The sequence below is a fragment of the Gorilla gorilla genome, chromosome 18, assembly GCF_029281585.2.
Source record: "Gorilla gorilla gorilla isolate KB3781 chromosome 18, NHGRI_mGorGor1-v2.1_pri, whole genome shotgun sequence".
In the NCBI taxonomy this organism is placed as follows: Eukaryota; Metazoa; Chordata; class Mammalia; order Primates; family Hominidae; genus Gorilla; species Gorilla gorilla.
Genome location: NC_073242.2, coordinates 115,517,528 through 115,545,202, shown reverse-complemented (window position 1 = coordinate 115,545,202; position 27,675 = coordinate 115,517,528). Strand labels below are relative to the sequence as shown.

At 49.0% G+C, this 27,675-nt stretch overlaps 2 protein-coding genes across 10 annotated transcripts in view; one reads left to right on the top strand and one right to left on the bottom strand.

Annotated features, from left to right (window-relative positions):
- KIAA0513 (KIAA0513 ortholog) overlaps positions 1 to 8,455 on the bottom strand; it is a 63,284-nt gene extending 54,829 nt beyond the window's left edge. For 2 of the 4 annotated variants that reach the window (XR_010131608.1, XM_004058082.5), the window contains exon 1: positions 8,323 to 8,449. The gene's annotated coding sequence lies outside the window, so the exon portion shown is untranslated. Of the gene's footprint in view, positions 1 to 2,823; positions 2,891 to 8,322 lie in introns of all 4 variants that reach the window. The other 2 variants (XM_063700375.1, XM_004058081.5) reach the window with 2 other exon arrangements.
- A 61-nt stretch (positions 8,456 to 8,516) lies between these two features.
- ZDHHC7 (zDHHC palmitoyltransferase 7) overlaps positions 8,517 to 27,675 on the top strand; it is a 53,322-nt gene continuing 34,163 nt past the window's right edge. For 2 of the 6 annotated variants that reach the window (XM_063700374.1, XM_063700373.1), the window contains exon 1: positions 24,652 to 24,929. The gene's annotated coding sequence lies outside the window, so the exon portion shown is untranslated. Of the gene's footprint in view, positions 8,683 to 24,460; positions 24,930 to 27,675 lie in introns of those variants that run through there. The other 4 variants (XM_031002936.3, XM_063700372.1, XM_031002934.3 and 1 more) reach the window with 4 other exon arrangements.

Here is a 27,675-nt window from a genome sequence, read left to right as displayed (position 1 = left end):
CAATAAGCTGTTAAAGAAACAAATAAAGGAGGAGGAAAGAAGGCTGTTTAAACACTCTAAGCAGGCCAGGTGTGGTGGTTCATGCCTGTAATCCCAGCATTTTGGGAGGCCAAGGCGGTAGGATTGCTTGAGCCCAGAAGTGCAAGACCAGCTCAGGCAACATAGTAAGAACCCATTCCTTTTTTTTTTTTTTTTTTTTTTTTGAGACAGAGTCTCGCTCTGTCGCCCAGGCTGGAGTGCAGTGGCACGATCTCGGCTCACTGCAAGCTCTGCCTCCCAGGTTCATGCCATTCTCCTGCCTAGCCTCCCAAGTAGCTGGACTACGGGCACCTGCCACCAAGCCTGGCTAATTTTTTTGTATTCTTTTAGTAGAGACGGGGTTTCACCGTGTTAGCCAGGATGGTCTCGATCTCCTGACCTCATGATTCGCCCGCCTCAGCCTCCCAAAGTGCTGGCATTACAGGCGTGAGCCACCGCGCCCAGCCAAGATCCCATTTCTACTAGAAATAAAAAATAAAAATAAATTAGTGGGGCATGGTGGCACATGCCTGTAGTTCCAGCTACTTGGCAGGCTGAGGTGGGAGGATCACTGGAGCCTGGGAGGTCAAGGCTGCAGTGAGCGGTGATTGCACCACTGTACTCCAGCCTGGACAACTGAGCAAGATCTCATCTCTAAAAACAAACAAACAAACAAAAAACAAAACAAACAGCGTAAGCAAAGTGAGAGAGATTCTGACGCTAAAAGACTTGAGGTTAAAGCCTTCCTTTTACAGCCTGGGAGAGGAGGGTCCCCACGGAGCCAGGTGGAGACCAGGGCTTCCTAAACCACCAACTGCCTGTGCTACCAGCATTTCTTCATCACCTGCTCCATGCTGGGCACTGGGCTAGGCCTGGGGAACCGAAGAACGAGCAGGACAACACCGAACTTGCAGAGCCACTTCTGACCTGCTCAGAGAGGAACGGGCAGCGAAGGCGGCAAGAGACAGGTGCCTGCCACGGGATGGGGGACAGACTCAGCACCACCATGGCCATGCTCGGAGAACTGGGGGCTCCGGGAAGATGTCCTGGTGCCTGGGATTTTGACAGCCAGGTGGAAATCAGAGGGCTGAGAGGAAGCAGGGTACCTGACGGCTCGGCCTGGGGAAGGGGGCAGAGGTAGGTGCACAGGTGTGGGGTGGGGCTTAGGGGCCCAGCGCCCTGCAGAGCACTTGTCTCCGGTGACAGGGGGTCTCAAAGGTGACCTGCACTTTGTCGGGAGAGGCAGCACAGGGGAGAGGCAAAGAACCCAGGTCCAGAGATGGGCTGCCCTGACCCATGTGCTGGCGCTGCCCCTACACACTGTGTGATGGAGCCATGTTACTCTGCCTCTCTATGCCTCAGTTTTCTTATCTGTGAAATGGGGACGGTAACCTTGGCTACGTTATACTGTTTTTGTGAGGGCTAAAGTGAAAGCCCCATAAGGCACTGGGCACACAGCTGGGCGTGGACAGAGGAAACCCTATAAATATGAGCCATAATAACAACCACACTATTTTTATACCTCAGCCACATAAGATAAACTGCCCCCGTCGCCTTCCTTCCGGTGAGTCCTCTGTACTTGCCCTGGACAGGGCAAACCCTACCGAGCGAAATCTAAGGCACAAGACTACGAAAACCACCCCATAAATAAAAACCCTTTCCCCACACTCTTGCCCCACATTTACCTCTACAGACTCATTTCTGCTAAGCACCTTCCTTCCCCAGATAAACTCCTTGGCAGGAGTACAGTCATCAGCTTTTTTGTTGTTGTCGTTGTTTTTTGAGATGGAGTTTCCCTCTTGTCGCCCAGAATGGAGTTCAATGGTGTGATCTCAGCTCATTGCAGCCTCCACCTCCCAGGTTCAAGTAATTAGTAGTTGGGCTTAGAGGCACCCACAACCATGCCCGGCTAATTTTTGTATTTTTAGTAAGAGAGAGGTTTTCACCATGTTGGCCAGGCTGGTCTCGAACTCCTGACCTCCAGTGATCCACCTGCCTCTGCCTCCCAAAGTGCTGGGATTACAGGCATCAGCCACCATGCCTGGCCTCATCAGCTCTTAACATGGGAAACAAGTCATCTGCCACAACAGATGTGCTGTGGCGAGGTTGGAGGAAGGAAGGATTGAGGGGAGGGATGGCGAGCATGGCCCACGGGGTGAGGGGGATGATGGTAATTGGGGACATTAACAGGACACTGGATCTCTGGAAGGAGACACAAGAAATGGGCAGTAATGCCACTGGGGAGGGTAACTGGGAAGTGGGGGGTGGGGCAGGGAGAGACAAACTACGACATCTTTCTGTATCATTTGAATTTGGTACCATCTGCACATATTACTTAGTCAAAAATAAATAAAGACGGGCATATTGAGTATCTGGGTGACAGAATCTGGAATTGAGGCATCTCCAGGTGCCAGTGCCAGTCACCAGATAAGTCAGCTGGCGAGGGTCCTCCTCTACCCTCCCCCATCCCTGCCCCCACCCCCAGCCCAAAGGGAGAAAAGTTGCTCTATGAACTCCCGAGGGCTCATCTTTGGTCAAATATGAGACGCAGAAGTCCAGAGCTCTGGAGGCCTTGGTAAACAGCCCTTCCGAATTACACACGGGAGGAGGCTTCTACATACGCCACTGCCTCTGGGCAGCATTGCCTAAGCGGCAGGGCATCGTATTCAGCCGCACCATTTATTTCACTGCTGGACGCCGACGAGCTGTTCCTCCACTACAAGGACCAGTGCAGCAAAATGCAAAAGAAGGGAATCATCTCTCTGGGCCCCTGCAGAGTGCATCAGAGAAACCCTGCATCCTGACCTGAAGCAGCTGTGGCGTCCCTGCTGCTGTGGCGTCCCTGCTGGGAGGGGTAAAGTAGTCGTGGGCTCTGCAATCAGAAATGAGGAGATTCACTGTCAGGAGCCGCATGGCCTTGGGCAGGTCGCTGGATTGCTCGACCTCTTCACGGTGAAGCACAATGGTCAGTACTTGTCTCGCAAATCATAAGGATCATGAATGCTTCTCATAAAAACGTCCACATCCCTGTCATTATCCCTAAAAATAACTGAGCACCTCCTGCCAATCCCTTTAAAACATCACTGCATCTTGATGCTGGAAGGCATTATGGATTGAATTCAGGCGCACCCGCCGCAACCCCTGGACCCAAAAGATATGCTGAGGTCCTAACCCAGGGAATCTGTGAACTTAATTGAAAATAGGGTCTCTGTGGGGCCGGGCGCGGTCTCTATGCCTGTAATCCCAGCACTTTGGGAGGCCCAGGTGGGCGGATCAAGAGGTCAGGAGATTAAGACCATCCTGGCTAACGCGGTGAAACCCTGTCTCTACTAAAAATACAAAAAATTAGCCGGGCGTGGTGGCAGGCACTTGTAGTCCCAGCTACTCGGGAGGCTGAGGCAGGAGGATGGCGTGAACCCAGGAGGCGGAGCTTGCAGTAAGCCAAGATTGTGCCACTGCACTCCAGCCTGGATGACAGACTGAAACTCTGTCTCAAAAAAAAAGGGTCTTTGTGGATGTAATTAGTTAAGAGGAGGTCATCCCACCACTTGAGAGGCCAAGGCAGGAGGATCACTTGAGGTCAGGAACTTGAGACCAGCCTGGCCAACATGGCGAAACCCCATGTCTACCAAAAATACAAAAATTAGCCAGGCGTGGTGGCACACACCTGTAATCCCAGCTACATGGGAGGCTGAGGCAGAAGAATGGCTTTAACTTGGGAGGCAGTGGTTGCAGTGAGCTGAGATCATGCCCTGCACTACGGCCTGGGCAACAGAGACTCTGTCTCAAGAAAACAGAAGGTCACAATGGAGTAGTGTGGACCCCAAGTCCAATCCGACTGGTGCCCTTTTAAGAGGAGAAGAGAGGCAGACCCACAGGAGGAGACACGAAGTGGAGACAGACACGCAGGGACAAGGAGGCCATGTGGCCACAGGGGTGGACCCTGGGGTGATGCAGCTGCCAGTGAGGGGACATCACGGATCACCGGCCACCAGTAGAAGCTGGGAGTGAGGCACAGAGTCTCCCTCTGAGTCCCCAAGAAGGAACCAGCCCTGTTGACACCTTAATTTTGGACTTCTGGTCTCCAGAACTGTGAGAATAGATTTCGGTTGCTTTAAGCCCCAGTGCGTGGTTCTTTGTGAGAGCACTCCCGAGAGAAATAAAGGTGACCTGGCATTACTGTCTGTCTAGTGCCTGAATTCTCTTGCCCAGTGGTCCGCTAGCCAGGCTAGGTTTGACGGTCTCTAGTAAAAGCATTCTCCATTAAACAAGGTCATTTCTGATATTGTTATGAAGAAAATAAAACACTGTAATATGATAGAGTGAGTGGGCAGGGATCAGAGGAAAAAGGAACATTATTTTGACTATTAGGGAAGGTCTCACTAAGGATGTGATATTGCAGCAGTGACCTGAATGACAGGAAGCTGGCCATGGAAAGGGGAGGAACAGCCCAGGCAAAGGTCCTGAGGCAGAGTCATCTTGGCACACGCAAGGCACAGGAAGAAGGCAGGACCGTGGTGAATGACAGCAGCAGTCAATGAAGCCGGAGAAACAGGCAGGGTCAGTCAGCACCTGTGCAGTTGCCCTAGTTGACCAAGGTCCTGGGAAGCTGCTGGGGACAGACACGATTTAACTCAAGAGTTTTTAAACGACCACTCCCGCACAATCACGGTCTTAAAACTGAAGTCTGGGGTGCAGTGGTACATTCTTAGCTCATGGCAACCTCCACCTCTGGGGCTCAACTGATCCTCCCAACCCAGCCTCCCTAGTAGCTGGGATTACAGGGTTGCACCACCACACCTGGCTAATTTTTGTTTATTTTTTGGTAAAGACGGGGTTTTGCCATGTTGCCCAGGCTGGTCTTGAACTCCTGGGCTCAAGTGATCCGCCCACCTTGGCCCCTACAAAGTGCTGGTATTCCAAGCGTAGCCACTACACCCAGCCAAGGCCAACTCTTTCTAACTATTACTTTTGTCCTTTAGTTCTTGGAACCTTGGGCCTCTATAGAATGAGCTTAATAAATCACAGTTCCCAAGCTTCTCCAGGCTTACATCTAATTCATTCACCACTGTAGCGGTTTCCAATTAATATGCTTATTTTTTTCTGCACCCTTCATTACATGTGATGTCCAGAAAAGAACACAATGTTCTAAGCATGGAGTAGATTGGAACTATCACTTGTTTCATTCCAGACCAACACTTCTGTTCGTGTGCTGGGGATTGCCTTGGCTTTCCATTGTTTTATACCACTGACTTGCTGAAACATTTACTGGCCAACCTCCCCGTGAAGTCCTTTTTAGGAGTCCTCCCCATGATGCCCAGATTTAGAAAGTGGGATTAAAACTTGTCCTTCCCTCATAGAACACTATGCCTTTATTTTTGTCTTTTTTTTTTTTTTTTTTAGATGGAGTCTTTCTCTGTCACCCAGGCTGGAGTGCAGTGGCGCGATCTAGGCTCACTGCAACCTCCGCCTCCTGGGTTCCAGTGATTCTGCCTCAGCCTCCTGAGTAGCTGGGATTACAGGTACCCACCACCATGCCCAGCTAATTTTTGTATTTTTAGTAGAGACGGGGTTTCACCACGTTGTCCAAACTGGTCTCGAACTCCTGACCTCAGGTGATCCACCTGCCTCGGCCTCCCAAAGTGCTGGGATTACAGGAAAACAACAGCCACCGCGCCCAGCCCTATGGCTTATTTTTCTTAAGTGTCACCGTAATGCATACAATGCCACATATAAAAAAACGGTTTCGAATAAACAAAGTTACTGGGTCAGCTCCCTTGGTTTCACAACCACCGCATTTCTCTTTCGGGTGGAGGTCAAGGAAAACGATTCTAGCAGGCTGGCGAGAACTGCGTGCTCTCTTGCCTCACACAGCTGAAGACACCTGGGCTATTTGGAAACACAGAGACTTAGGCAAAAGACGCTCTTTGCAATCATACTTCCTACTGGATTTCTCAAGGACGTCTAAATAAATCTGAGTCCATGCAGACTACCTCAAGCTTGGGGAGGGCGCAGGGGTGCTGCGGCAGACTCGGTAAGCCGGGGAGGTGGTGGAAGAGAAGGATGTTTTGCAAGCCTCTGGGGACCCCTCATGTGAGGCACAATCCACCCGGATCCGCCCCACTTCCCATTCCACAGAGTGGTAAGGGCTGCTATATCCAGCGTCAAATGGTTGGGTTAAACACTTCACTGTGCCCCCAGTAGCAAAGAGACCCTGGGCAAGTCACTCAGCCTCAGTTTCCTCATCTATGACATGGGAACGATAACAAACCCATCATGATTGCCAAGCTTATAATGAAGATCAGCCAAGAGTCTGCGTGGGAAAACCCTTGGGAAGTATTAAAGTGAGGGTTATTACGGGCAATAGGGTTTTTACTCCTGCCTTTGCATGTCTTTCCTGCTGCTGGTTGACTTCTCAGGACTTTTTTTTAAAAACTGCCCCAGGCTGCTTTTGGTGTTTCTTTTAACCTGATTACTTTTGCTTTATGAGAGAAAGGAGGGAGGAGGTGGGAGGAGAGAGAAGCACACAGCATGACTCATCCCACCCCTTCCTGGGGACTGTCCTAAAAGATGCTCCTCAGAGCCACTGGGACTACTATAAAGCAATTCACCTTTGAAGAAGCAGTTATTGTCGTGAAAAGAGAGCCGCATTCAATATCTATGGAAATCGACCACTTTCTGGGATTTGGCAGCAGATTATTTAAGGCTTGTGATTTACTCAGTCACCTAGTGGCTTCTCATTGCCTTTGGCTGTTACATCTCAAATAATGCAAACCAACCTTCACACTAACTGACACGTCCCATACAAAAGGCAAATAGGGCCAGAAACGTCAGAATGTAACACAGAGAGGCTGGTGATGATCTGATCGCAAACGCTGCCTACATGTGAGTCCCACGCCATCTTCATCTCTTTAATGGAAAAAAAAATCTCATGAGTCAACTTTTTCATTGCGAGCCAATTTCAATAGCCTTTCGTCCTGTGCTTCAAAGGCGTAAGCAGTCCTATTTCTGAACAAAGTGGAAATAAAAACAAGTGACAGCCAAAGAGAGACACTGAACAATGGAGAACATACGCTTCCCAGGAGAAATGGGGGAAAGACAGGAAGGAACGCTCACATGCAATATTACCCAAACCTTTTTCCTTTGCACGATTCGGTGTTAAGCATCTCTCTGCCCTGCTTTTAGGCTGAGGGAGGGGGTTGCCTCTAAGGAAATGAATCTGAAACATCAACATCAAGTCGCAGCCTGGCTAAAGCAGCCTCGGTCCTGACAGCTGTCAGCCTGCCTCTAACACTGACTCACCACAGCCACTACCTCCACGTCAGGGGCGCCTCACCTGTGCCAGCTCAGAGGCTGTTCCTGCTCAATCTGGAGGCTGGGACTCATGCCTGGCCCCTACCTAGAGAGGAAGAGGACCTGGCTAGTGCCCCTGCAAAGTCTTTTTTTCCTCTTCCCCTTTTCATCTTCCCAAGTCTAATCAACCTGCAACCCAGGGAAGCACAAACCCAGGACAAGGGCGGGGGTGGGGGGCACGCACCCAGCTCCAGAACACTCAATTCTGTCCTTTCCAAGATCCTCTAAACGGATTCAATTCTATCTGATCCAGCGGTCCTAAACTGAGCTGCTAAAACCGCATTTCCATTGCTATCCTCCCTGCAATCCTCCCCTTTGCTCACTGGCCCATCAAGAGCAGAGGGAAGACGCAGAATGGACAGGGGTGGTCACCCAGGCCAGGAAGCCCCTTTCTCTCACCCCCACCCTGCTAGCCCCGGGAGCGGTGAGGCAGCAACTTCACACCCCGCACACACGCATGACTCGCCAATGTCTTTCCCCCCGGGTCCTTGCACCCTCTCCCCAGAATGCCCTTGCAGGAGTCCGGGGTTTCTTCTTCCCCCAAGACTGGGACACCACCTCTACCCCAAAGCCACCTGCTGCCACCATCTGCCCCGGGGTTGGGGGCGCCTCCTCCAGGCAGCGGCCCGGGTTGCACTCATTCACGGGCGTCCGCACTGCCCCTCCGCCCGTGGGCTCCCGGCGACCTCCCCCTATTCCCTTTGCCTCCCAGCAGGCGAGGAGCCCGCGGAGAACCCTGGCCTGAGCCCTCGGCCCGCGAGGCCCCGCCCCCGCCCGCCCCGCGGACCCCTCCTCCCTCCCCGCACCCCTCCTCCCTCCCCGCGCCCCTCGCCCCACGGCGCTCCCAGCTGTCACCCCTCGCAGACCCCCATCCCGGGTCCCTCCCGTCCCTCCCGGGTCATCCTTCCCCTCATGAGCCTGTCAGGCCGGCCTGAGGCCACCCCACCGCACCTCTCACCGCGGGCGGACCGGGCAGCGAACCGGCGCCGTCGGACTCCGCGGATGCGGCGACTGCGCCGCCCGCGAGCAGCCGGGTCCTTTCCCGGCGCCGCGGCGCGAGCTGTCAGTCAACCGGACGCACCCGCCTCCAGCCCCTTCTGCGCAGGCGCGAGACGGCCCTCCCCTCGCGGGGGGCGGGGTCGGCCAGCGCTTGGTGTCACGTGACAGGGCGGAGCCTGAGGGGCCCGAGGCCTGCCCACGCTCGGTGGGAGAGCACCCGGGGACGCCCGGCGCCCCCTTGCTGGCTCTGCTTAGAGGCTGGGTGTTCTCCGACTCTGGGAGGAGTGGGTGGGGCAGGCCCGGTGCAAACAGGTGAGTGGGTTATTTCATGATTTAGTTGGGGGCATGGGAAGCGCCATCAGGGAGCTAGGAAATACCGTCGGATTCTAGTTGTTTCCTGGCCCTGGGTTTCCCTACCTTTAAAACAGGCGTGTCAGTTACCCGCCCTATCCCCTAGTTACGGTGAAGGCATGTTATTAACCAACATACCATTAAAATTAGTCCAGCTAGGCTTTGAGCAGGAGCTAAAAATAATAATAATAAATAAATGGTATAAAAATTTTTCAAAAGAGATTTAAAAAAGAAAAATGTCCGGCTTGGATACTTGGTATAGAAGAGCAATCAGAGGCCAATTTACTTTTTAAAACGGGGCATCTTTGAGACTGGTAGATTCCATCTCAGCTGCTCCATAAATTCTAGGCCAGTCGGCATCTTTTCAGCAAATACAGTAAACACAACGTTCAGGCCATTCAGTTTCTTCTATGTCTCCTCAATTAAAAGAAAAAAAGTTTTTAAAATAGAAGTGCTGCCTTTGGACGCCTTTTTAGTTGTAGAGGAAGTATAGAAACATAAACTGACAGCCCCTCCCTAGTAATTTGGGGGTTATGTCAAACTCGACTCCAGCACCTAGCAAAGTGGAGAATCTGGTTCTGGAGTATTGACTGACACCTCAAATTTTCTGAAGATACTTGTACAACTACATTCCAGTGCTATAATGCTCCTTCTGGTAGCTCCTTAAATGATCAAGCCCTGTCTCTAAAGAAATGCAGTGATATCGGAAATAGGGCTGAATGTCAATTTTAGAAAACGGTGGGTTTTCTGAAATTACGGGAGTTATGCAGGAGAAACAAGTTCTATCACTTAAGAGAAAAGATGACATATGGATCGATGATCAAGTACCTGTCCCACACCCCAAGCAGAAGTGGCAGTCCTTGGAAAGATGTAGACTTGAACTGTAGACTCCTTGGAAAAGTTTAAGGGAAAAAAGCTGGGAGCTGCAGTGCCGTGAGGGTTATGGAGCCTTCAGCACCATAGCTCCTTCTAGTTCATTCCAGATTTGTTTGACCAACTGGGTGTGGCCACCATGCATGTGAAGCTGGAACTCAGGGTGTCTCCAGCTTGGTGTGAATTCAGTTTGTGTCCAATACCCCTCATTCCTTTACGTGGTTGCTACAGGCGAGTGGGTACGCTTTTGGTCTCTGCAGGGTTCTGCCGTGAGTCCAGCAGGATGCAAGTGCCATCTTGTAGAATTCATGAGAATGGAGGAGGATGGATGCTGTGGCTTTCCTTCCCTGGGTCAGCAAGTGAACCTAGCACAAGGCACCGACTTGTGCCATCCTGACCTGCCCTTGCATTACCAGCTGTTTGGGAGAATTGTAAAAAGGTGACTCATTTAGAGTCAGATTCTGTTTTAGGGGAATATCATGCAGACCCTCTCCTGACTTCGTAGAAGGTTTTCTGACCTTGTCAAAAGGTTAGAGAGAGGCAGATGACATGACCATTTTTTAAAAGAGGAAGAAAGTGAGTTCTGCAAACCACAGATCAGTGAACTTGACATTGGGCCTGGAAAATCTTCAGGACAGATGACTTAACAAAAAAAATTTGTGACCTCTCCAAAGATGAAACGACAGTGACAAAGACCAAGTCACACTAGGTTAACCTTATTTCTTGATGTGAAATGTATAAATGTGTAAATCAAGGAAATATGGTGGAAATATGTATCTGGGCCTGGAAGGTATATTTCCCAGTATTCTTTCAGTTACTAGTGATGGAAACTCAATTCAAACTGGTTTTTAAAAGAGAGGGGGCCGGGCGCGGTGGCTGGCGCCCGTAATCCCAGCACTTTGGGAGGTCGAGGCGGGCGGATCACGAGGTCAAGAGATTGAGACCATCCTGGCCAACATGGTGAAACCTGGTCTCTACTAAAAATACAAAGATTAGCTGGGCATGGTGGCAGGTGCCTGTAATCCCAGCTACTCGGGAGGCTTGAGGCAGGAGAATCGCTTGAACCTGGGAGGCAGAGGTTGCAGTGAGCCGAGATCGCGCCACTGCACTCCAGCCTGTCGACGGAGTGAGACTTCGTCCCCAAAAAAAAAAAAGGAATATGTTGGCAGACATAAAAGGCTCTGGGATTGGCTCAGCAGGATCCAGGGGCACAAGTGATGTCATCAGAACTTGGTCTCTCCCACTCTTCACTGCTCCTTTGAGTTGGCTTCAGTCTCAGATTAGGCTCTTTTTTTTTTTTTAAATCGTCTCACTCTGTCACCCAGGCTAGAGTGCAGTGACGCAATCTCAGCAACCTCCACCTCCCAAATTCAAGCAATTCTCTCACCTTAGCCTCCCAAGTAGCTGGGAATGCAGGTGTGCACTGCCACGCCTGTCTAATTTTTGTATTTTTAGTAGAGATGGGGGTTTCACCATGTTGGCCAGGCTGGTCTCAAACTGCTGGCCTCAAGTGATCCACCTACCTTGGCCTCCCAAAGTGCTGGGATTACAGACGTGAGCCACCACGCCTGGCCTCAGATTAGGTTCTTTTTACAGAGTGTCCTCCAAGAGCTCTAGGCTTATATTGTCTCAGCTTAGCAGCCCCATGGAAAAAAGGATCTTCTCTTTCAATACTTTCAGCAAAAGCCCCAGGATTTGTTTTGAATGGACTGATGCACCTGTGTGTTCATCCCCTGGAACCAATCTCTGAGGCCAGGTTGTTGGAATAACTGGATTGATCAGATCTGCACAGGAGTAGGGGTCAGCCCCAGTCATACTACTTGAGTGGAGAGCAAGGGAACAGAGGCTCTTCTGAGGAAACTGAGGTGGTCTGGCCAGAACAAGGAGGGTCGTTTCTGGATAGGCAGGGAAAAGCTACAGATATCCAGGATGGAGCCTCTGCTGACATATCTCATGACATTGTACAAAGGACACGGGAAGGAGGTAGGAGAAGCAGTAAAGTTATTGGATGGCTAAATCAATATTCAAAAATATTCTGGCCGGGCACCGTGGCTCACGCCTTTAATCCCAGCACTTTGGGAGGGCAACGTGGGCGGATCACAAGGTCAGGAGTTCGAGACCAGCCTGGCCAACATGGTGAAACCCCATCTCTACTAAAGATACAAAACATTAGCTGGGCATGGTGGCGCGTGCCTATAATCCTGGCTACTCGGTAGGCTGAGGCAGGAGAATCACTTGAACCTGGGAGGCGGAGGTTGCAGTGAGCCGAGATCGTGCCATTGCACTCCAGCCTAGGCAACAGAGCAAGACTCTGTCTCAAAAAAAAAAAAAAAAAAAACTCTGAGACCAAGTGTGGGGCCTCATGCCTGTAATCTCAGCACTTTGGGAAGCCAAGGCGGGTGGATCATCTGAGGTCAGGAGTTTGAGACCAGCCTGGCCATCATGGTGAAACCTAATCTCTACTAAAAATACAAAAATTAGTCAAGCGTGGTGGCACATGCCTGAAATCTCAGCTACTTGGGAATCTGAGGCTGGAGAATTTCTTGAACCCGGGAGGTGGAGGTTGCAGTGCGCTGAGATCCTGCCATTGCATTCCAGTCTGGGCGACAGAGCGAGACTCTGTCTCAAAAAAAAATACTTTGAATAGGTTGGGCGTGATGGCTCAAGCCTATAATCCCAGCACTTTGGGAGGCCGAGGCAGATCACCTGAGCTCAGGAGTTTGAGACCAGCATGGGCAACATGGTGAAACCCTGTCTCTACCAAAAATACAAAAAATTAGCTGGGTGTGGTGGCGCATGCCTGTAGTCCTGGCTACTTGGAAGCCTGAGGTTAGAGGATTGCTTGAGCATGGGAGGTCAAGGTTGCAGTGAGCCAATATTGTGCCGCTGCACTCCAGCCTGGGTGACAGAGGGAGACCCTGTCTCAAGAAACAAACAAAGAAATACTTTGAATAGAGGATGAGTCCAAAATAAAACTATACAAAATAGCAGGTGATATGGATTAGCACCAGTTCTGTGTGTGTTTGACTACCATGCCTATTTTTCCTTTGTTTGTAACAAATCACCACAAACTTACTGGCTTAAAAACAACACAATTGGCCAGGTGTGGTGGCTCATGCCTGTAATCCCAGCACTCTGGGAGGCCGAGGCGGGTGGATCACCTGAGGTCAGGAGTTCAAGACCAGCCTGGCCAACATGGTGAAACCCTGTCTCTACTAAAAATACGAAAATTAGCCAGGCATGGTGGTACACCTGTAATTCCAACTACTCAGGAGGTGGAGACAGGAGAATTGCTTGAATCTGGGAGGCAGAGGTTGCAGTAAGCTGAAATTGCGCCACTGCACTCCAGCCTGGGCGACAGAGCGATACTTCGTCTCGAAAAAAAAAAAAAGAAAAGAAAACCATAATTTATTATCTTACAGTTCTGGAGGTCAAGTCCTAAAATTGAGGTGTCAGCAGGGCTGTGTTCCTTTCAGAGGCTCTAGGGGAGAATTGTTTGTCTTCTCTGGCTTCTAGAGGCCACCCGCATTGCTTGGCTTGTGGCCCCTTCCTCTGTCTGCCTAGTCAGTCTCCTTTACTCTGGAACAGTTCCTCAGCTTTTCTTGTCCTTTAAGACACTGATATTTATTAAGAGTGCAGGCCAGTTGTTCCATAGGATGTCCCTCAGTTTAGATTTTCCTGATTGTTCCCTTATTATTAGAGGCAGGTAACACAGTTTAGCAACAGCAATTCATAGTGAAGTTGTGATCTTCTTAGTGCTTCATATCAGGAGGCACATATTATCTATTTGTCTCATTATTGGTGATACTATGCTTGACCAATGGTGATATATTTCTCCATTGTAAAGGTACCTTTTTTCCTTTGTAAGTAATCAGAAATTTGTGGCGAAGATACTTTGAGACTATTTAGATACCCTATCTTTCAACAAACTCAATGAACTTTCAGCTAGTGGTTTAGCATCCATTAATGATAAGTCTATAGTGGTCCCCAAATGTTGAGTTTTCTTCTTCTCCTTCTTCTTCTTATTAAGACAGAGTCTTACTCTTTTGTCCAGGCTGGAGTCCAGTGGCGCAATCTCAGCTCACTGCAACCTCCGCCTCCCATGTTCAAGTGATTCTCCTGCCTCAGTCTCCCAGGTAGCTGGGATTACAGGCATGTGCATCATGCCTGGCTAATTTTTTTTGTATTTTTGGTAGAGTCAGGGTTTCACCATGTTGGCCAGGCTGGTCTCGAACTCCTGACCTCAAGTGATCCAACCGCCTCGGCCTCCTAAAGTGCTGGGATTACAGGTGTGAGCCACTGTGCCTGGCTGAGTTTTCTAATTCTATTGCTACACCTACATTTATTAGTTGACATTTCCCTGTATCTGTCTTTGCCCTTTTTTTTTTTTTTTGAGACAGAGTTTCGCTCTGTCGCCCAGGCTAGAGTGCAGTGGCGCGATCTCGGCTCACTGCAAGCTCCGCCTCCCGGGTTCACGCCATTCTCCTGCCTCAGCCTCCTGAGTAGCTGGGACTACAGGCGCCTGCCACCACGCCCGGCTAATTTTTTTTTTGTATTTTTAGTACAGACAGGGTTTCACCATGTTCGCCAGGATGGTCTCGATCTCCTGACCTCGTGATCCAACCGCCTCGGCCTCCCAAAGTGCTGCGATTACAGGCGTGAGCCACTGCGCCCGGCCTGTCTTTGCCCTTTTCTAATCTGTCCTCCGCAAAGCAGCTGGAGGGCTCTGTTTTCTCCTCTCCCCCTCCTCCCCTCCCCTCCCCTTTTCTCTCTCTCCTCTCCTTATCTCCTCCTCTTTCTCTCTCTCTCGTTCTTTCTCTCTTTTTCTTTCTTTCTTTCTTTCACAGAGTCTTGCTCTGTTGCCCAGGCTGGAGTGCAGTGGCACAATCTCTGCTCACTGCAACCTCCATCTCTTGGGTTCAAGTGATTCTCATGCCTCAGTCTTCTGAGTAGCTGGGATTATAGGTGCACGCCACCATGCCCAGCTATTTTTTTGTATTTGTTTTTCTTTAGTAGAGACAAGGTTTCACTGTGTTGGCCAGGCTGGTCTCAAACTCCTGGCCGCAGTTGATCCACCTGCCTCAGCCTCCCAAAGCTCTGGGATTATAGGTGTGAGCCACCACGCCTGGCTTTTTTTTTTTTTTTGGATGGAGTCTCGCTCTGTCACCAGGCTGGAGTGCAGTGGCATGATCTTGGCTCACTGCAACCTCCGCCTCCTGGGTTCAAACGATTCTTCTGCCTCAGCCTCCTGAGTAGCTGGGACTACAGGTGTGCGCCACCACACCCAACTAATTTTTGTATTTTTAGTACAGACAAGGTTTTACCATGTTGGCCAGGATGGTCTCGATCTCTTGACTTTGTGATCTGCCCACCTCGGCCTCCCAAAGTGCTGGGATTACAGGTGTGAGCCACTGCGCACCTCCCCCCTTTTTTAATTTTTAATTTTTTTTTTAAGAGAGGGTCTTGCTCTGTCACTTAGGCTGGAGTGCAGTGGTGTGATCACGGCTCACTGCAGCCTTGACCTCCTGGGCTCAAGCGATCCTTCCACCTCAGCCTCCTGAGTAGCTGGCACTACAGGTGTGTGCCACCTTAACTGGCTAATTTTTGTATTTTTTGTTGAGATGGGGACTCACTATGTTGCCCAGGCTGGTCTCAAACTTCTGGGCTCAGGTAATCCTCCCCGCTCAGCGTCCCAAAATGCTGGGATTACAGGTGTGAGCTTCTGTGCCTGGCCTGGAGTGACCTTTAAAAACCACAAATGTGCTCCAGTCCTTCAGTGGCTTTCCTCTGCCCCTCACATATGCCAGCGTCCTTCACCTGTTGCTAGGGCCCAGCATGACCTGGCCCTTCCAAGCTTTCTGTGTGGTCTCGAGCCGCTTCCCCTTGTCCTCCAGACACTGACCCTCGCAGGGCCTTAAAGAATCCATGCTCCTTTCTACTGTAGGACCTTCCTGCGTGTCCCTTTGCCCAGAACCCACTTCCTTTGACCTCAGGCTCCTTTGCTCAACAAATATCCATGTCTTTCACATGTCACATCCTAAAGGAATCCCTGCATGTGACCTCCAGACCAAGTCAGAGTCCTGGGTGTATCATCTCAGCAAATAATATCATCTTCCTCCACAGAAACACATGTTTGCAATTATGCATTTGTGAAAATGGACTCTAAGCTCCATAACAGGCAGGAGCTTTGCCTAGTTTTGCTCACTCATGTGTCTGCAACACTTAGCATGGTACCAGGCACACTTGTTGAATGAATAAATATGAGTTTAAAACCAGGATCGAAGGGAGAAGGTAGACAAGACAAGGACTGGGTTATTGTAGCCTGAGGACAAATGGGCAGGGGCTTGCTTCTGAAGGACTCGGTGGTTGTGGTCATGGTAACCACTTCAGGAGACCCGTGCCTAACACAAACCCTCGAGGAGGCTGGCTTGGCACAGAGCTAGGATTGTGGGCTCTTTCGAGAGGGGTGTGGCGCAGCCGAAATGGCAGAGCTTTCACAGCCCAGTGTTGCTCACCTGCCAGCTGGCTCTGCTCCTGTACTTCATTTGGTCAATGGCTTACATCTGACTCTCAGTTTCTGCAGCTGTACAAAGAGATTTCACGGGGTGGTGAGGATGAAGTGAGTCTACGAGGCGGTATAACAGCAGCTAAGAAGTTCAAGGCACATTTGGGGCGGCATCCTGGCTCTCCACCTCTTTACTGTGTGACCGGGAGCACACTGCTCAACCTCTCTGGTCCTGTTTGTCTAGAAAAGGGACCAATCATAGTGAGTTCACTCATTCATTCAGTGCAGATCTAGTGAATGATTACTTTTTCAAAAGTTTTTATTATTTATTTATTGGAGACAGAGTCTTGCTCTGTCACCCAGGCTGGAGTGTAGAGGCACAATCTCGGCTCACTGTAACCTCTGCCTCCTGGGCACAGAGCCATTCTTCTGCCTCAGCTTCCTGGGTAGCTGGGATTACAGGTGCCTGCCACCACGCCCGGCTATTTTTGTATTTTTAGTAGAGACGGGGTTTCACCATATTGGACAGGCTGGTCTCGAACTCCTGACCTCAGGTGATCTGCCCGCCTCAGCCTCTTAAAAGTGCTGGGATTACAGACCTCAGCCACCGTACCTGGCCAGATGACTACTTCTTTTTAGAGGCAGGGTCTCACTATGTTGCCCAGGCTGGCGTGCAGTGGCTATTCACATGAGTGCCTACTTTTGGACAGGCAGTGGGGACACAGTGAACAACACCAACAAAACCCCTTGCCTTTTGTGAGGCTTGCATTCCGATGAGGAATAGTCAACGGGGTAAGTGAAGGATACAGGTGACACGTGAGACGTGGCAAGGAGTAAACCAGGGAAGGGAAATGAAATATGTTGCAGGAATGCAAGGGAGGGAGAAATTTTACACGGGGGACCAGGGAGGAAAACACTTTCTGAGTCAAGTGCTAACAGCCACGAGAGAATGAGCATGGACTACCTTGGTCACGCTTGGTACTCAATGAGTGGCCACACAAGGCTTTGCCAAGCACCCTCCCTCCAATTCCAGACCTGCTCCACCCACAGCGGAGGTGAGGTGGCCTGCAGAAAAGGAATTCAGGGACACGTCACCCCCTTCGGGTTTAAACATCTACCACAGGTTGTGGAATTTCGGTCTTCTGGCTTTCCTAGCGTGGCTGTTGAACTCAACACCACAAACTCGGTGGGAAAAATAAGAACCCAAACACCCGTCCGGAACAAGTCTCTGATTTTCCACTGCATAACCTTTGCAAGTTCCTCTCTCTCCCTGCCAGCATCTACTTGAAATAGAGAAGACACCAGCCGGGCGCAGTGGCTCATGCCTGTAATCTCAGCACTTTGGGAGGCCAAGGTGGGCGGATCACCTGACAGGGTTGGGAGTTTGAGACCAGCCTGACCAACATGGAGATACCCTGTCTCTACTAAAAATACAAAATTAGCTGGGCGTGGTGGCACTTGCCTGTAATCCCAGCTACTAGGGAGGCTGAGGCAGGAGAATTGCTTAAACCTGGGAGGTGGAGGTTGCGGTGAGCTGAGATCACACCATTGCACTCCAGCCTGGGCAACAAGAGTGAAACTCTGTCTCAAAAAAAAAAAAAAAAAAAAAAGAATACAAAAAAGTGTACATAACTGAATGAATTTTTACCTAATGAACATCCGTATAACCAGCACCCAGACCAAGAGATTGAATATTACTAGCACCCTGCCCCCCACACTCCCTTCCCTTCAGTGAGAATCACTGCCTTGCCCTGTCTTCCTACACCGAAGATCAGTTTTGCCTCTTTTTATTATATTGTATGTACTCTTTTGTGTCTTCCTGCTTTTACTCAACATTATGAGACAAGAATAATACAGGGTGGCCACAGGAGAATTAAATTCCGGGCAGTAGTTTCACATGACTGGAGGCTATGGACTTATAAGACCCTGAAAACCAGGATGTGGGTCAAGCTGGCTAAGACCAACTGGACCCAACATGGCGCTGGATGTGACCAGGTTTCTCCTAGGACCTCAATATACACTCATTAATGTCCTAAACACACACCCACCCGTGTCTCGACAGTTCCAAGAACACCCAGATTTGGTGTAAAAATGGGTGGCACCACAGTTCCAAGAAATCTCCACCTTTTCCCAGGAATGTTCATGAATATCCCACCCCTTGGTTAAAGAAAGCCATAGAGGTAGCAACCTCAGACCCCCTTACACGTGACTTTTGAGTCCGCCCACATTCTCTTGAGGGTGTACTTTTCCCTTTGCAATAAATCACTGTGCTTTCACTATTTTCTGACTTATCCTTAAATTCCTTCTCACGACAGTGTCAAGAGCCTGGACGCCAGCTGGGGTTGAGGTCCCATTGGTGTTTGAGGATCTCTCCCAGCCCACGGGTACCAATTATATTTGTGAGATTGATTCATGTTGTTGGGTGTCGCATGTATGTGTATTGTCGTTGTGGCATAGTATTTCATTGCACGAATATGCCACAATTTATTCATTCTGTTCATGGACATTTAGCTTGTTTCAAGTTTGGGGCTATTATGGATGGTACTGTATGAATGAACATTCTAGTAGAAGTCTCTTGGTGAGCATAGCATGTGCATGTTCAGTTTGAGCAGCTCCTCCTGTGAGTTGTCCAGGGCAGTTAAACAATTACACTCTCACCAGCAGTGTGCGGAAGTTCGGTTGTTCCGCGTTTGGCCAACCCTTGGTGGTGTTTCATTCTAGCCATTCTAGTGGGTGTCTGGATACTATTTCATTGTGGTTTAAGTTTTCATTTCCCTGATGACTAATGAGAATGAGCACTTTCATATCTTTCAGATATTCTCTTTTGTAAAGTATGTTCAGTGTTTTGCCAATTATTCTATTGGGTTGTCTTATTTATTTGTAATTACATTTTTACATAATTTTTTTAATGTATGTAAAAATGAATACGTGCTCATGATTAAAAAATTGAACAAGTTGGCCGGTGCGGTGGCTCACGCCTGTAATCCCAGCACTTGGGAGGCTGAGGCAGGGGAGTCGCTTGAACCTAGGAGGCAGAGGTTGCAATGAGCCAAGATCACACCATTCCACTCCAGCCTGGGCAATAAGGGTGAAAACTCCATCTCAAAAAAAAAGAAAAAGAAAAAAGAAATCAAGTCTAATCTCATATTTTAGAGATTATTTTTGTATAAAGCTGAGGCATACAAAGGGGAAATGACTGGCAGAAGACCACATATCACTTCTGTTGAGAAACAGATGAAGATCCTTGATAAGAATGGAATTATTTTTGTCAACTGCTAGCATCTCTGTTAAGTATTTTAATGAGCCAGGTGCGGTGGCTCATGCCTGTAATCCCAGCACTTTGGGAGGCTGAGGTGAGAGGATTGCTTGAGTTCAAGACTAACCTGGGCAATATAGTGAGAACATGGCCATCACCCTCAATCTTTAAAAAAAAAAAAAAATTAACCAGGTGTGGTGGCCGGCAGCTGTAATCTCAGCTACTTGGGAGGCTGAGGCGAAGGATCACTTGAGCCAAGGAGTTCGAGGCTGCAGTGAGTTATAACAGGGCTACTGCACTCCAGCCTGGGCAACAGAGCAAGACCTTGTCTCTCTCGCCAAAGATTTTAATAAATGATTTGATTTTTCTATTTCTTTTAGCAAGGGTACAATTTTACACAAGCTATACCAGTAACTAAAAGCACAGGCAATGCAAACAAATATAAAAGAACATTTCAGGACTGTAAGCCAAAAATAAAATTTTCGGCCAGGTGTGCTGGCGCATGCCTGTAATCCTAACAGTTTGGGAGGCTGAGGTGGAAGGATCACAGGAGCTCAGGAGTTTGAGACCAGCCTGAGCAACATAGTGAGACTTCATCTGTATAAGTTTAAAGAATAATAATACAATTTAAAAAGTTAAGAAAATAAAATAAAATTCTAAGCCCCCCAACCAACTGAATGGACCCTTCCTCTTGGCCAAGGGCATTACAAAGTTCACCTGAAAAACTAGTTTAGGCCATGACAGTGGGGGTGGAAATGCCTCACTATATATAATCCCTCCTCCTGTTGGAATTTAGGCACAGCTGACCAGAACTAACATTGAAACAGAGATCTTACGACTGAGGAAGAAACAGACTTTTTGCCATATGACACCAAACTCCAGCCTGACTCTAGTATAGCATCACATGACAGATAGCAGGCCCTGAGAGAAATCAAAGTATATTTCTTTTTCTTTTTCTTTTTCTTTTTTTTTTTTTTGAGATAGGATCTTGCTCTGTCTCCCTGGCTGGAGTGCAGTGGTGGGATGATCACCCTCAACCTCCTGGGCTCAAGCAGTCCTCCCACTTCAACCCCCTTGAGGAGCTGGGACTACAGGGATGCGCCACCATGCCCAGCCAATTTTTAAATTTTTGTAGGCAGGGTCTCATTATATTTCTCAGGATGGTCTCAAACTGGCCTCAAGCTATCCTCCTGCCTTGGCCCCCCATTATGCTGGGATTGCAAGCGTGAGCAACCGTGCCTGGCCCAAAGTATATTTATTTGACATATTTGGAAATGGCCCTGCAAAGCTGTCTCCTGTGGGGAAGTCTACATTCTGTTGAGAATCCCCTTTTCTATTCAGGTGTTCTTCTTGATCCAGGAGATAATTTACTAAGAATCTGGCACCTTTTTTAGGTCTGTTAAGAGCTCTGAGGCCGTGCGTGGTGGCTCACACCTGTAATTCCAGCACTTTGGGAAGCCGAGGCGGGTGGATCGCCTGAGGTCAGGAGTTCGAGACCAGCCTGGCCAACATGATGAAACCTCGTCTCTACTAAAAATACAAAAAATTAGCTGGGCATGGTGGTGGGCGCCTGTAATCCCAGCTACTTGGGAGGCTGAGGCAGGAGAATTGCTTGAACCTGGGAGGCGGAGGTTGCACTGAGCTGAGATTGCGACATTGCACTCCAGCCTGGGTGACAAGCATGAAACTCCATCTCAAAAAAAAATAAACAAAACAAAACTCCTAAGCCTGCTACTTGGAGGCTTCACATGCATGATGAAACCAAAGTCTCCACAACCCCTTAACTGACACATTCCTTTCTATTGGCTCCAGGTCTTTAGATAATAACTCTGCCAACTAATTGCCAATGAGAAAATCTTTCAATCTGCCTGTGACCTGGAAGCACCCCTCCCCCAACCTCACGACGTTATTTCAGTTGTCCCACCTTTCCAGACTGAACCAATGTACATCTTACACATATTCATTGATGTTTTGTCTCCCTAAAATGTCAAAAACCAAACTGTGACCCAACCAGCTTGGGAATGTTCTCAGAATCCCCTGGGGCTGTGTCCTGGGCCATTGGTCACTCATATTTGGATCAGAATAAATCTCTTCAAATATTTCACAGAGTTTGACTGTTTGGCTCTTTTTGTCAACATGACCCTCTAAATTTGTCAAGGGGTAAGTTAAGCCCTGGAGACTGGATCATGTAGCATGTTTGCAACTTCTGCTTCTTACACTGTAGGTTAACTCCCTCACTGTTCTTGTTCTGTAGATGACTAGGAGAGACCTCCTCCCCTTCCAATCACTAATCTTTGTTACAGATTAACTGCCGTCTTTATTGTCCTGTACCTGACACACCAGATGCCACAAAGACTCTATGGCTGTCACACCTTCACTGTGGAATGTTAAATAAACCTTTTCTAAAAAAAAGAGCACCTTGACGAATCAGATTGTTGTAACTGTGCATTAAGCCTGCTACAGAAAGATGTTGAAATTCTGTTAAGCTTCCCTAAACTATTTCTCTATAAACGATCCCCAAACTTCTACACTCCATACGGTGACTTCCATGCTTTGAAATCTATACTTCTCAGGTGGCCATCCTGAAACTTTGAGCTTGAATAAACTCTCTTTAGATTCCAATCCTTTTGATTATTTTGGGTTGACAAAAGTGTGGGGACTGAGAATTATGTGGTGAGGATCCCTCCACTCCTCATTTTTTGAGAAAACTTTAAAATGGGCGCAAAGATTATTGGGTGTGTAGGGGAGGAAAAAAAAACTCTTTATCTCTATCTACCCTTTTACATTCTTCGTTGGGGTCCCTGTAACAGAGATAAATTAGGCTGGGTGCCGTGGCTCACGCCTGTAATCCCAGCACTTTGGGAGGCCAAGGTGGGTGGATTACCTGAGGTCAGGAGTTCCAGACCAGCCTGGCCAACATAGTGAAACCCCGTCTCTACTAAAAATACAAAAATTAGCCAGGTGTGATGGTGGGCGCCTGTAATCCCAGCTACTTGGGAGGCTGAGGCAGGAGAATTGCTTGAACCCAGGAGTTGAGGTTGCAGCGAGCTGAGATCACACCACTGCACTCCAGCCTGGGCAACAGAGCGAGAGTCTATCTCAAAAACAAAACAAAACAAAACAAAACAACACAAATTAAGAGAAAAACAAATAGAAGTTTATTAACATGTACATCTCATATATACATAAGAGAAACTTGGGAAAGAGTAACTTGAAGAGGTAGCTTGGAATGTGGTTTCACATAGTACCTTCCACAAAGGATAATACCTTGGGCCGGGCGTGGTGGCTCATGCCTACAATGCCAGCACTTCAGGAGGCCAAGGTGGGTGGATCACTTGCAGTCAGGAGTTCAAGACCAGCCTGGCCAACATGGCAAAACCCTATCTTTACTAAAAATACAAAAATTAGCCGGACGTGGTGGCGGGCCCCTGTAATTCCAGGTACTCAGGAGGTTGAGGCAGGAGAATTGCTTAAACCCGGGAAGTGGAGGTCACAGTGAGCTGAGATTGCACCACTGCACTCCAGCCTGGGAGACAGAGCGAGACTCCATCTCAAAACAAAATAATAATAATAATAATAAAAGAACAATACTTTTGTAGAGAAATGACAGGACAAAGGAGTTTTGAGCTTCCAAAAGTGGCAAACTATGGGAAGGTTTATATATGGGAAGAAACTTAATAGAGTAAGGTTTGTTTGCAGATTCCTTTGGTGCCCTCTCTGGGCTAAGAAGAGTCTAGAATGTCCGTAAAGGTGAATTTACACCTGCCCTTTAGGCAGAAAAGGGGGAGGATAAAGAGAACTTTTCCTGCATTTGTCGCTTCTTAATTGCCTTCAGCTGAAAATAATTTTTATGTCGAAGAGGCATATTTTGTGGTGATATATTCTGGTTTTCTTTTTCTTTTTCTTTTTTTATTGAGATGGAGTCTCGCTCTGTCACCCAGGTTGGAGTGCAATGGCGCGATCTCGGCTCACTGCAACCTCTGCCTCCCGGTTCTCAAGCGGTTTCTCCTGCCTCAGCCTCCCGAGTAACTGAGATTACAGGCGCCCAAAACTGCACCCGGCTAATTTTTGTGTTTTTAGTAGAGATGGGGTTTCGCCACGTTGACCAGGATAGTTTCGAACTCCTGACCTCAGGTGATCTGCCTGCCTCGGCCTCCTACAAGTGCTGGGATTACAGATGTGAGCCACCACACCCGGCCTTATTCTGGTTTTCTTTAGGTGTCTTCATTGAACAAGTAGGTAGTGTCTGGCATACCCTTCTGGGTTATCTCATCTTATGGGGTCTTACTTTTGTCTTTAAGCTATCTAGAGCTCTAGTGGAGCATTGTATATATACCATCATTAATGAGTTAAATGATATCTTTGACATATGTTCATTTTATATTTGTGTGAGTCATAATTTTATTTTAAAAAAAGAGATATGCTTTTTTTTTTTTTTTTTTTTTTTTTTGAGACTGTTCACTCTGTCGCCCAGGCTGGAGTGCAGTGGCTTGATCTCAGCTCACTGCAACCTTCGCCTCCTGGGTTCATGATTCTCCTGCCTCAGCCTCTCGAGTAGCTGCTGGGATTACAGGCGTGCACCACTACATCCGGCTAATTTATGTGTTTTTAATAGAAACGGAGTTTCACCATTGTTGTTCAGGCTGGTCTCGAACTCCTGACGTCAAGTGATCAGCCCGCCTTGGCTTCCCAAAGTGCTGGAATTGCAGGCGTGAGCCACCGCGCCGGGCCTTAAAATACATGTTCCTACTTTCAAACACTTAGGGCTTCCTATATGGAAGGGACTGTGGCGATGCTCTAGTGTCCAAGTCCCTCAAGGAGGAGGCCGGGGGCTCCGCGCACCTCAGGAGTGAGGCCTCCAATCCCCAGTTCAGGGCGCTTTCCTCTTTTCCCAAGTGCTTTCTGGCTCAGCCATTTCCACTCCCGCTCCCTTACGTTCCCATTTCCTTAGGTCACATCCCCGCACATAGTACAGGCCACACCTGGAGCTGCCTCTGAGACACCGCCGCGGGCGCGGGTACACACTCCGCTAAGGGCATTCCCAACCCGGTTCCGCAGCCTAACGGCGTGGCTTGGACCCTGCGGCAGCCCGTAGCCCCTATCCTTTCTCCTTCGGACTTCAGTTTGGCGGCATCTCTGTCTTAGCGAGAGGGGCTGTGACTAAAAGCTGCCTTTTCTCAATGAACTGCCAGTTTGTAAGAGCCTCCAGGTCCCCTCAAACCGCCTCGAGCGCCCCTCTCCGCGAGAGCTGCGCGACCGGAACTGCGCCGGCGTGACGTCACTGACCTCGTCGGGTTCACTTCCGGGGCTCGCACAGCCCCGCTCTCCTGCCAAGGCTCCAGGCTCAGGCATTTGCTTGGCTGCAGCCTCCTTCCGACCTGCCCGGCGGCAGCTTCCTTCCGACCTGCCCGGCGGGACCCAGGGGACCAAGCCGAGCCGAGCCGCGGGGCCCGCTCCGGCCCGGCCATGAGCGCGGCCGCATGATGCGTCCCTGCCTCGGCCGCTGCAGTCGCCGCCGCCGCCGCCGCAGGCCGGGAGGAGCCGCAGCGCCGGGCGACCCCGCCCGGGCCTCGGGTGAGTGCGGCGGGCTGGGCCGGGCGGGCTGCTCACTCCCGGGTCTCCCGGCCACTTCTGGCCCCCGGCGTGCCCTGTCCTTCCGTCGGTTCCGCCGCTCTGTCTCCTCCACCCCTCCGCACACCTGCGACCTTCTGGAGTTCCTAGGGGCACCTCCGTGCCCGCACCTGACTTCCCTTCCAGGTGCCCCCTTGTCATTCCTTAGTTGCTCTCTCGGGATAGGGCCCGGATTGCAGCCCCAGCTTTTTGCCTGACCTTGGGCGTGACACTCAGCTCTCCGAGCCCTGGTTTTCTGTGTGGCTAATGACGGGGTGGTGGTTACAGAGCAGCTATAAACCCTGTGTAAGCTGTAAAGAGTTTTTTTATAGGCAGGTATTACAATGAGCAGTCTCGCACTTCGCGTTGTGGCTTCTCTTCCTCTTAAGCTGTAAACTTTTCTCTTTTATTCTCTGCCCATCTTGCTAGTTATCTTCCCTCCTGCTCCACGTCAGTCATCTTTGGGTGTTAGTTGCCTGTACGGGCATCTGGGACAGTAAAGCTTTCAGGGCAGTAAGGCTCACCTCTCCTGGTGTGGTTCCTTCTACAACTTTGTCACACTCAGTTAGATAGACACACTTTATTAGCTTATGAAGAACCAGTTTATTGTGGCCGTTAAATTGGAGTGTAAGAGACGGTGTTGATGCGGCTACCTGCCTTGTAGCTTCTTTTACTGTCTGGGCTGTATACAGTGCTGGGCAAATCGCTGCTACAGTGTTGCATTTGCAGTCTGCTTAGTGTATGCACTTAAGCGCATGTATTTATCTATTTTACTGTTACTGTCCCAAGGGGTTTAGAGATTTAGGTCAATGTGTATTAATATTTCTTTCTGAACTCTTCATCTCACAGATGAGGAATCTCTTTTTTGTTATGTTTTACAGTGTTTACATACCTGAAATCACCTTTTAGTCACTTTGTGGCCTGGTACGCACGGGGTGGCCCATGGCTCATGCCTGTAATCCCAGCGCTTTGGGAGGCTGAGGCAGGAGGATCACTTGAGCCCAGGAGTTGGAGAGCAGCCTCGGCAACATAGTGAGATCCCCATCTCTACAAAAAAATTAAAAAATTAGCTGGATATGGTGGTACACGCCTGAGGTCTCAGCTGCTTGGGAGGCTGAGGTGGGGGGATCACTTGAGTTCGAGATCATGCCACAGCACTGCAGCCTGGGCAACAGAGTGAGATCCCCATCTCAAAAAAAAAAAAAAGTCACTTTGTTAAATTTGCTTGTTAAAAGTCAGAACTTGGCCAGGCACAGTGGCTCATGCCTGTGATCCCAGCACTTTGGGAGGCCGAGGCGGGCGGATCACGAAGTCAGGAGATCGAGACCATCCTGGCTAACACGGTGAAACCCCATGTCTACTAAAAATACCAAAAATTAGCTGGGCATGGTGTTGGGCGCCTGTAGTCCCAGCTACTCGGGAGGCTAAGGCAAGAGAATCACGTGAACCCGGGAGGCGGAGCTTGCAGTGAGCCGAGATCGCGCCACTGCACTCCAGTCTGGGCGACAGAGCAAGACTCCGTCTCAAAAAAAGTCAGAACTTGGTTAAAGTGAAAGGCTCTTGGGATATTTGAAATATGGAATGGAACTGAAGTATTAACTAAATTGCAGTTCTTGAACATTCTGGAAAATAGGTTAGGGGCCCACATTGGCTTCTGATTTGAGAGTTGAAGGAGAAGACGACTATTTGAAAAGGTAATTCCCAAAGGATTCGCTAAATAACAATGGGAACTCTTCTGCTACCATTGGCTCAGAGCCTGCCTCAGTTGACAGATTAATGAATTGAAACTTTACAGCCCTGCTAATCAATGAACTGTAAAAACAAATCCTCTTCAAGAACAGAAGAGTATTAGCATGAATAGAATGGCCCTCTCAGTGAGAAAGAAAGCACTGAAATGAACTTTATATAAGAACAATCTTGATTCAGTCAAAAGTATGAACGTACTTTTACATTCTTACTGAAACTTACCTGCTGGCTTGGATGCTTTGTTGATATAAATAATACAATCTTTGTTAAATTAACAAAGAAAATGGGTCTAGAAATAAGTTCATATAGAAAGTTAATGTTAGGGATGAACATTGAATAGTTTTCCTGATTGGACAACTATACAAGATAATTTTACTAAAGCAGCTTTTTGGGGTATGTTTCTTTAATATTTTAACTTTAGAAGTACTTTTTTTTTTTTTGAGACGGAGTTTCGCTCTTGTTGCCCAAGCTGGAGTGCAGTGGCTCGATCGTGGCTCACCGCAGCCTCTACCTCCTGGGTTAAAGCAATTCTCCTGCCTCAGCCTCCCGAGTAGCTGGGATTACAGGCCTGAGCCACCGTGTCTGGCTAATTTTGTATTTTTAGTAGAGACAGGATTTCTCCATGTTGGTCAGGCTGGTCTCCAACTCCTGACCTCTGGTGATCCGCCTGCCTCAGCCTTCCAGAATGGTGGGATTACAGGCGTGAGCTACTGTGCCTGACCCTTTTTTTTTTTTCTTCAAACCCTAGAGCAGAACATAAAGTCAAAACTGTCATTTTCACTGGAATTTCTTATTCCCAAAGTTAGTCTCCAGGGTCAGTGTTAACAACTTGCTGTGTGACCCTTAGGTTGTAACATCTGAGAAGAGTTTAGTTGGACTGTGCCAGTTAGCTAGCTATAAAGTTGAGCGGGAATAGTGCCAGTCCACACAGGACTGCCCTCACTTGTGATACCAACTGCAAGTT